At 48.9% G+C, this 9,845-nt stretch overlaps 1 protein-coding gene and 1 pseudogene across 2 annotated transcripts in view; one reads left to right on the top strand and one right to left on the bottom strand.

Moving 5' to 3' along the window:
- The window catches only part of HSPA12A (heat shock 70kDa protein 12A), a 194,121-nt gene that overhangs the window by 74,248 nt on the left and 110,028 nt on the right, over positions 1–9,845 (bottom strand). The gene's annotated exons all lie outside the window — the stretch shown is intronic.
- Positions 6,785–8,142, top strand: LOC105554582 (annotated as a pseudogene).

Below are 9,845 nucleotides of genomic sequence, written 5' to 3'. Positions count from 1 at the left end.
CAGGGTCCCAAGGGAGCGGCCCAGGACCGGCGCAAAGGCGGGCTGGGTGGACCCCGGCGCGGGTAGGACCCAGGCTGCAGACCAAGGACCTGCGCGGGGGCCGAGCCCGGGGCACCGCCTCCAGGCCGCCTGCGGGACTCCATGGCAACTCCGGACCCAGGGAGGTGCTTGCCGCGGAGGCTGAGTCGCGCCTTCCATATATGGGATCTCGCTGGGCCCTCCTTAGAAGTCTGAGAATAACGATATTAATAATGCAAGGCTTCAGTGGCGAATGATTCATACTCCCTGTCCCCGGCTCCTCCACACACACGCGCCGCTGGCACCTGTTTGGGCCTGGCCAGGACCCCCTGGGTCCGCGGTGCCACCACCCTGTCTTGGCAAACGAGGGCAGTAATAGGAATCCAAGGAGCACCGTCTCTGGGTCCTTTCCGGGTGCCTGGCACTGTGCTACCTGCCTGGTGCTTTACCTCTATCTCCTTTCTTCCCCATAACTAGTATTTTGCAGATAAGGAAACAGGATCGGCAGGGTTACAATATCGCACCCAGCAGGTGAGTCGCGGAGCTGGGATTCCCACCCGGCTGTAACCACCAGTATCCCTCATTTCCAGAAATGGGTGGCATTTCCCAAAGATCACCTGGGGAGGCTTCATCGTACAACCCCGTTATGGATGACAGAATGGGCAGAGAGCTGCTGCCAGAGCCTGGAGACCAGGTGATGGTTGAGTGACAAGTTCAAAACACCAAACTTGTCTTCTGTCTGCCTGCATTAAAAATCTCAAATGTACAGTTCCTGGTTGTGTATGAAACCACAGTCAAGTTACTTAACCTATCTGAGCCTCAATATTCTCATCTGTGAAATGGGTGTAACAGGAGAACCCACTTCATAAAACTGAAGATTAGATGAGACTATGCATGAACATGCTTAGCTTGGGATTTAGCACATGGTAAAAATCATTAAGTCACTGATGGCCCCAGAAAGCCCTCCCTGCCTGTGTGCCTGCCACAGCCTGCCCACAGCTCCCCCACCCTCCTGTCTCACCCCTTCAGTCCAGGCTTTGTGATCTCGTCTGCCCCCACCCTGCTCCAGCTCCAGCCGCTCTGATTCTTCAATCCCTCTCACCCACCCCTGCTTCTCTTATGCTGGTATTTCAAAGACATGAAAATGTGCTTGATGCCTGGATCACCTGTCCCCTCATCTCACCACCACCAGCAACCTGAGAACCACTTCTCCTCCTCAGCATGAACTGCCCAACTCCAGGAAGGCTTCCCGACATACCCGTGCTGGCCAGGGGGCCCCTCCTCAGTGTCCTCAAGGCACTCGTTCCTCCCCATCAGACCAGGGCATCAGGACATTGGCCTTGGCAGCCTGTCAGAAGCAGCAGAAACCCGCAGCCCCTGCGCATCTGCCTCCTGCTGCGGAAGGGCCTTGGGCATCACCTGCCCTTACAGGACTTCCAGCCACAGTGACATGAGGGTGCGTGAGAAGGATGTGAGGTGACATGCAGGCCCCAGTGCTGGGGGCAGAGAGCAGAACATTTTTGATTTGCAGGGGAGCTTGAAAGGCAGCGCACGCTCTGCCTGGGATTTGCCCTCACGGTCTTCATGCTCATCACGCTAATTACGACGCGCCCTACTGAGCACACGATCCGGTCCGCCAGTGAAGGGCTGTTGTGGTCTCACCTAGCTCTCATGGTGGCCCTTGCGGTTTTGCAGGAGAGGAAAGGGAAGCATTCAAAGGCTGAGGCACCTGTTCAGGCAAGCTCTGGCCATCAGCAGCACGGCTGGGGTTCAAGGCCCAGCACGCCACATCAAGGAAGGGTTCCCACCTTCCTCCCTGGAGTCTTCTTCCCCAACAGCAGCCAGAGTGAAAGCATGTCATTCTCCTGCTACAAGGTCCTACACAAATTGGCCTCCTGATGCCTCAGTGACCTCAGCTCCTTCCACTCTCCCGTTTCCCCAAAAGCTCCACCTCGCGGGGGGCGGGGGGGCTCACTCCCCAGGACACATTCTTCAAGAGAATCAATCACGTGGCTTGCTCCTCCCAGAACACTCTATCTAAAACTGCTGCCTCGCCCCCACTGGGAAGAGAGTCCCAGGAGACCAAGATCGTGGACTGTGTTGCCAGCTCTGTATCTCTGTGTCTAGAACAGCACCTGGCACATGGCAGGCACTTAATAAATCCTTGATGCTGGGCCGGCTGAATCAGTAAGTGAAGCGGGAACACAGCCCAGCACACAGACATTCTGCCGATCCCTGGGGTTCATGCCTTTCCACAGCCCCAGCTGTCTCAGGGCACGCCCAGACTCGTGGGAGGTTGCTCTGTACCAAGTTCCCTCAAGCTCTCCTCCAAAGACTCCTCCTCACAGTGCTCTCTGTGGGTACACTGCAGCACCCTCTATACCATCTCTTCTCTACGCTCCACACCCTCCACAGGCTGTGGACTGTGGTAGCAGGTGGAGAGAATGTTACACATCTCGGTTGGATACGCAAGTCCTAAAATGTGGTCCAGCCCAGAGCCACGTCACCACCTTCTAGTTCCCTTCCTGCTGGTCACTCCAGCTTCAAGGGCCTGCCCTCAGGTCCCCAAAGAGCCAGTGCCTCCACTGGAAGCTTATTCTCCACTAGTTTTGCCAGGTAACCAACCCTATCTTTTCCTACAGGCCTCAGCGTGGATGGCACTTCCTCCAGGACACTACCCAGCCCTCCAAGATCACATGAGGCCCCTCCTCGCTTCTCTGTGCCCAAACCCTCATGTGCTCCTATCTTAGCACTTATCACAACAACTCCAAGGCCAGTAATATTGTTAACCCCATTGTATAGATGATCAAACTGATATACAGAAAGGTCGCTGAGCTCAGAAGCTGCAGTGCTGAGACTAAACCTCTGAGACAAGAACTCAGGTCTCTCCAGCTTCAGGTCACCCACCTCCCCCTCTAGCTGCCAGCTTTCCAAAGCGGGGCCAGCCATGTCCATATTTGGAGCCCCCAGACCCTAGGACAGTGCCTGGCCCAGAGAGCAAAACACTGATGGAAAACAGCGCCCTCAGCTTCAGGCCTTTCTTACCCTCTCTGGGATCCCGTTCACTCACGGCCCCACAGACATTTCCCTGCCAACAGACTCCCTCTCTGCTCTTCAGCCCCCAAACAAACCCCCACCACATCCATTCATGCAAGTAGAAGTCAGAGTCCAGAGGCAGGCCCAGCTAACCGCACCAGACTGCCAGGGCACCCTGTCACCTGCAATAACTGCCAACTGTGGAAAGGGCTGGACATGCTGCACAGTGTGGGTAGGGGAGGCAGCTGAATCCTCTGGCCCCCAGCTCAGAAGAAACTGAGGATAATTGTTGATGGACCAGACGCTAAGGGGAGTGAGTCCCGGGGTATGCATCAGGACAAGAAATGAGAAAAGTACAACAGGAGGAAGCAGACAGAGAACATGGGGTCAGCTGGACCAGGGTTCAAGTGGGCTCAGCTGCTCTCTGTCCACCTCAGGGGACCTGGGACATACCTCTCTGGGTCTGTTTCTTCACCTATAAAAAGGGCCCAGTAATGATAGGTAACATAATTATGGGAGATAATATATGTAAAACATTCCATTTAGAGTCGGCCTATATATGCCACAGTGAATATGACTTATTTAATTTATATATTTGGACCACAAAAATGCCATTTCCTTGTATATTATAAATTACAGAATGGATCTACGCAAGACTTTCTTGGCTGATAAAGACACACAGAAGATATAAGTAGCTTTTTCCATTGTAATTTTTTTTCTTTTTAATGTTTTTGTTAAGCTTAAGAAACACTGATATGAGTTCGAATGTGAACTTTGACATAGGACACTGCCCGTCAAAGCTGCTTTGGACTTTAGGATATGCCACCAGAACCCTGTCCATGAACTGAATATCATAAAAGTGACTAATTTATAACAGGACCAAGATTCAAATTTGCTAAAGCAACATAAAAACTTGCAGAGAAAACCTGGGCAAATGTCAGCCTCCTTGACCCCCAACTGTCAGTGCATTTTAGAAAGCCAAGCTAACAGCTGAATCATGGTGGCCAGTGTATACATCCTCCCTGGTCTTCCAGCCCATCTGGTGTGAATCAGCCTCTCCATTAACATTCCAGAACAACCTTCACATGTACAATGGGAGCTGCTGTGCAACTCTTTCAGGGAGAAATTCAAGGGCCAGAGGAAATTATTGCTCCGAATATCACCATCACTCAGGACTGCAATGTAAACTTTAGAAATGCCTTCTCAGGTAATGGAAGGTTATCCAAATATTTTCCATAAGTATTTCAAATAGCAAAGGCTCGTCTATGGTGAGTCTCGCAGCCGCATTCTCAGAACTGCTCAAACCCTGGCCCTGCAGAGCTGCTGGTTCATTAATAAGACGGGACATTCCGGAAGCCACATCTCAAGGAGGACAATGCAAAGTGAGACAAAGGTTCAGAGAGGAGAAACTGGCATGATCACGTGGCCAGGAGAGTTTTCACAAGGGCTGCAACTCACCAGACACAATGAGAGCCAAGGGTTTCATGTTATAGAGAAAAACGACTTTCCCCTTCTCCAGTCCACAGCCCAGTGCCTGACTTGCAGTAGGTACTCAGTAAATGTTTGTGGATGGAATGAATAAACGGCCCAGTAAATAAATAATGGAGGTCGGGCACGGTGGCTCATGCCTGTAATTGCAGCACTTTGGGAGGCCAAGATGGGCAGATCACTTGAGGTCAGGAGTTTGAGACCAGCTAGTCAACATGGTGAAACCCTGTCTCTACTAAAAATACAAAAATTAGCTGGGCATGGTGGTGCATGCCTGTAATCCCAGCTACTTGGGAGGCTGAGGCAGGAGAAATTCTTGAACCTGGGAAGTGGAGGTTGTAGTAAGCCAGACTGCACCACTGCACTCCAGCCTGGGCAACAAGAGCAAAACTCCATCTCAAAAAAATAAAAAATAAATAAATAATAAAAATAAATAAATAATGGAGTGGAAATATGGGCTCAGAGATACTAAAGCTCTTGTTCAAAGTCACACAATTAGTGACAGAGCTAGGGTCAAACTCCAGCCCCCTGACCCCCAGCCCAGTTTAACCCTTGACCCTCGTTGGCCTCTTCTGCAAAATACAAAGTGGAAGATAGCTCGTGCTAGCTGTGATTACTTGGTGATGACTCACTGGGGCATGTATGCACAGTTGTGTGTGTTCTTCCTGGTAGCAAGCCCGTGGTCACAGTATTTGCCTGGAGGAGAGGTGCAGGCAGCACCCAGCCGAGGAGAAGGAGACCAATGACCTAGAATAAGGGTGTTACCTAAGCCAGGAGTCTGAGAGCTTCAACAGCAGTGTCCAAGAACAGTGCTTGCACAGGTCTCCAAAAACACCAAGAGTTAGGAATGTACATGTAAGTTACCATCCTCATTGCTACACTTCTCAGGGAAACCAGCACTTTTCTCAGTGGCTTCTGCAAGAGTGAGCCCAAATATTGTCTATCTTTGGGTCACTGGATGTATTAGTCCATTTGCACACTGCTGACAAAGATATGCCCGAGACTGGGAAGAAAAAGAGATTTGATGGACTCACAGTTCCACATGGCTGGGGAGGCTTCACAATCACAGCAGAGAGTAAGAAGGAGCAGGTCACATCTTATATCTTATATGGATGGCGGTGGGCAAAGAGAAAGAGCTTGTGCTAGGGAACTCCTCTTTATAAAACCATCAGATTTCATGAGACTTATTCACTGCATGAGAACAGCATGGGAAAGACCTGCCCTGGTGATTCAATTACTTCCAACGGGGTCCCTCCCACGACATGTGGGAATTGTGGAAGCTACAATTCAAGATGAGATTTGGGTGGAGACACAGCCAAACCATATCACTGGGTTCCTGGTGGCAGCCCTGTGGGAGCTGGGACCAGTCACTTGTCCCTGGGCCTCAGTCTCCTTGTCTGCAGAGCAGACCCAGCTCCTCTCCCTGCCTTACCCCCTGCTGTCTGCTCTCCTACCTGTGTCATCCCACTGATTCACCTTGAAGGGCGGCTCCTGAGAGGGGCGCTCCCCACCCAACCTGTGGTTCCACATCATATTATGCCACTTCATTTCTCCACGGTACTTATAAACTTTAAAGTCATTTTGCAAATCTGTTTATGGTGAGCCTTCCTCACTTGCTGGGCTCTTCCTACCAGCAGTGGTGAGAATGAACATTGATCAAACAACTGCTATGCGCTGGGCATCGCTCTGGGAACCTCACATCCATTGCCCCATTTATCTTCACGACCATGCAGATGAGAGAACTATACTGTTAATGTTCCCCATTTTACAGGTAAGGAAACTGAGGCCCAGAGATTAGGTACTCAGCTGTCGTGACCTAAGGAGAAAGGGACAGAGGAAGAATTTGCCCCATGGCATTCTGAGCTCAAGAACACGTATGTCTCTGTCATACCTCCATCTGGGTGCAGCGGTGTCCCCAGCTCCTAGCGCAGCACCTGGCACATGGCAGGGCCTCAAGGCATGTGTTGAATGAATGAACAAATTATCAAATTAGAAGACAGAATTACAGTTCACAAACCACCCTCACATCTCTCCTCTCACTTGAATCATGTAGCGGCACTGAGAGGGAAACATCACTATTCCCCAGTTTTTTAAGATGAGAAAACCAAAGGTCCAGTGAGACCAGGAGCAAACTTGCCTGGAGGTGGATTCTCTGTGGACGGCTTTAGCTATTTTGTTTCTTTCCAATCTTGTGCCTTATTTAACAGTTGTAGGCTCTATGTCTAGCCAAAGGTGCAAGTCTCTGTTCCGGAGGATGGGGTTTGTTAAAGTTGTCAAGAATAAGGCCTGCTTTAAGAGATACAAAGTGAAATTTAGAAGACAAGAGGGTAAAATGGATTACTGTGCTTAGAAATGCTTGGTGATACAGGATAAAAATAAGTACAACACACCCAAATACAGGATGATCGCTCACATAACCAACACAGAGAGCGTCTGTCACATTGCTTATGCCTGTATGGAAGGGGATGTGATAGTTTGTGTACCTTATGCTCATGAGCTACCAAAACATGATGTGAAGGTTGGCCTGACAAATTATGCTGTGGCACATTGTCCTGGCCTGCTGCTGGCCTGCAGGCTTCTCAACAGGTCTGGCATGGGCAAGATCTATGAAGGCCAAGTGGAGGTGACTGGTGATGAACACAATCTAGAAAGCACTTACGGTCAGCCTGGTGCCTTCACCTGCTATTTGGATGCAGGCCTTGCCAAAACTACCTCTGGCAATAAAGTCTTGGGGGGCCTTGAAGGGAGCTGCAGATGGAGGCTTGTCTATCCCTCATGTTACTCAATAATTCCCTGGTTATGATTTTGAAAACAAGGAATTTAATGCAGAAGTGCATCGAAAGCACATCATCGGTCAGAATGTTGTGGATTATATGCATTTCCTAACAGAAGATGATGAAGATGCTCACAAAAAGCAATTCTCTCAATACATAAAAAACAGCGTAATTCCAGGCATGGAGGAGGTGTAGAAGAGAGTCATGCTGCTATGCAACAGAATCCAGTCTATGAGAAGAAACCCAAGAAAGAAGTTTAAAAAAAGAGAGGGGCAGGGCGCAGCGGCTCACACCTGTAATCCCAGCACTCTGGGAGGCCAAGCGGGAGGATTGCTTGAGCCCAGGAGTTTGAGACCAGTCTGGGCAACATAGGGAGACCTCATCTCCACAGAAACTAAAAGTTAGCTGGGCGTGGTGGCGTGTGCCTGTCATCCCAGCTATTTGAGAGGCTGAGGTGGGAGGATCGCTTTAGCCTGGGAGGTCGGGGTTGCAGTGAGCTGAGACCGTACCACTGCACTCCAATGTGAATGACAGAGCAAAATGAAGAAAGAGGAAGGAAGAAGGAGGAGGAGAAAGAGGAAGAACATGAACAAGAAGAACAAGAAGGAGAAGAAAAATGAGAGGAAGAGGAAGAGGAGGAGGAGGAAGAAGAAGGGGGAGGAGGAGGAGGAGAAAAGGAAGAAGAGAGAAGGAAGAAGAAAGAAGAACTAGTAGTGGGTGACAGTGGCGAAACTGTCCCAAAATGTCCCTTGCTCAGAAGAAAGATCAGGCAGCTCAAAGGAAGGTGTGCTTCCTCAGAGCTCAGGATCAGGCTGCTGAGAGCTAAACTAAACAACAATTTTCCGTGAAGATTTTTCAAATAAAGACAATGAACTTACGGACCAACCAGCAAAAAATAAATAAATAAGTAAAAATTAAAGTTGCATGTACATTTTGCATTCTATTCCACAATATATCTGTTTTCTCAACAAAACTAACATCTTAGATTTCCATTACTTGTTTCTAAAATGTTTTACTGTGAAAAATTTCAAGCATCCAGAAAAGCAGAGAGAATGCTATAATGACCCCTCAGGTACCCATCACCCAAATTAATTTTTAAAAATCAACTCTAAGTAAAATTGCTTTCCCAGGAAAAAAATAACAGTTGCTATCATTTGCACTTTATGTGTAAATATGCTGACATGGTTTGGATGTTTGTCCCCTCCAAATCTCATGTGACTCCCAATGTTGGAGGTGGGACCTGGTGGGAGGTGTTTGGGTCATGGGGACAGGTCCCTCATAAATGGCTTAGCACCATCCCCTTGGTGATGAGTGAGTTCTCAGTTCACTGACTCTTCCTCTGCTCTCTCTTGCTCTTGGTCCTACCATGTGTCGTGCCTGCTCCCCATCTGCCTTCCACCATAATTGTAAGCTTCCTGAGGCCTCACCAGAAGCCAAGCAGATGCCAGTGCCTTGCTTTCTGTACAGCCTGCAGTGCCATAAGCCATTTACACTTCTTTTCTTTATGAATCATCTAGTCTCAGCTATTTCTTTATAGCAACACAGAAATAGACTGACATATATGCTTACTTAGTTTTCACAATTCTCCCTCTAAGAAGTCCACACTTATATTGGCCTCTATTTCAGATGGGGACATTAAGGGTGGTGAGGTCAAGTCACCTGCTGGAAATCTTGGGGCTAAAAGGGGCGGAGCCAGTCTGCTTAACCACCAAGTGGCCCTGCCAAGAGCCTGGAGGTTAAGCAAGTGCTTTAAAACAATTCAAGGAAATGGGGCTATGTCCTCTTTCTTTGAGGCCTAAAGTTTGCATTAAAGTCATATGGTTTCTGGAAGTATCCCACGGCAAGTCAGCCAACACACCTGGTCATCCCTTCATCCTCCCCTCATTTATTCTCATTCAGCCTCTCCCTCCCTTATTCATTCTCTCTGTCAGTCATTCTCTCCTTTCATCAGACACATGCTGCCACATAAAATCTAACCAGACACAGGCCCAGCCCTCAAGAAGCACTCAGACCTTGTGAAAAAGAGAGAAACAAACATAACCAAAATTCAAGGCAGACTTCAACCAGGACCCTCATGTATGAAATTTACAAGAAAATTTCACCTATCTTCTGCTTCAGGGAGCAAAAGGGCAGGGGGCAGGGAGTGTAGAAGTTAAGGATGTGGGTTGGGGAGTTAGATTATACTTGCTCCATCCTCGCCTAGCTGTGTGGCCTTGAGTGACTCATCTACCCTCTCTGATTCACTTGTAAAAGAAGGTTGACATGAACCCTCTTATACTAGGACCATTGGAACATTTCCTTAGATAATGCTTAACCCAGTTTCTGCAACAAAGGAATCGCTCCATCAATGTTAGCCATTATAACTGGCCATTACCTATAGCCCACTCTCAGTAATGACTCCTGACCTGCCTGAGTGAGGCAGGAGCTTTGTAAGAGAATGTATGCATTTGCAAGCCAGCTAGGATGTTTTCCTTAACAGGAATTTTCTCAGAAAGTCTGTAAATCAAGAAGATAAAAATCCTCAGCCTT

Source organism: Mandrillus leucophaeus, unplaced genomic scaffold (assembly GCF_000951045.1).
Source record: "Mandrillus leucophaeus isolate KB7577 unplaced genomic scaffold, Mleu.le_1.0 Scaffold65, whole genome shotgun sequence".
Taxonomy (NCBI): Eukaryota; Metazoa; Chordata; class Mammalia; order Primates; family Cercopithecidae; genus Mandrillus; species Mandrillus leucophaeus.
This window is presented reverse-complemented; position numbering and strand designations above follow the sequence as displayed.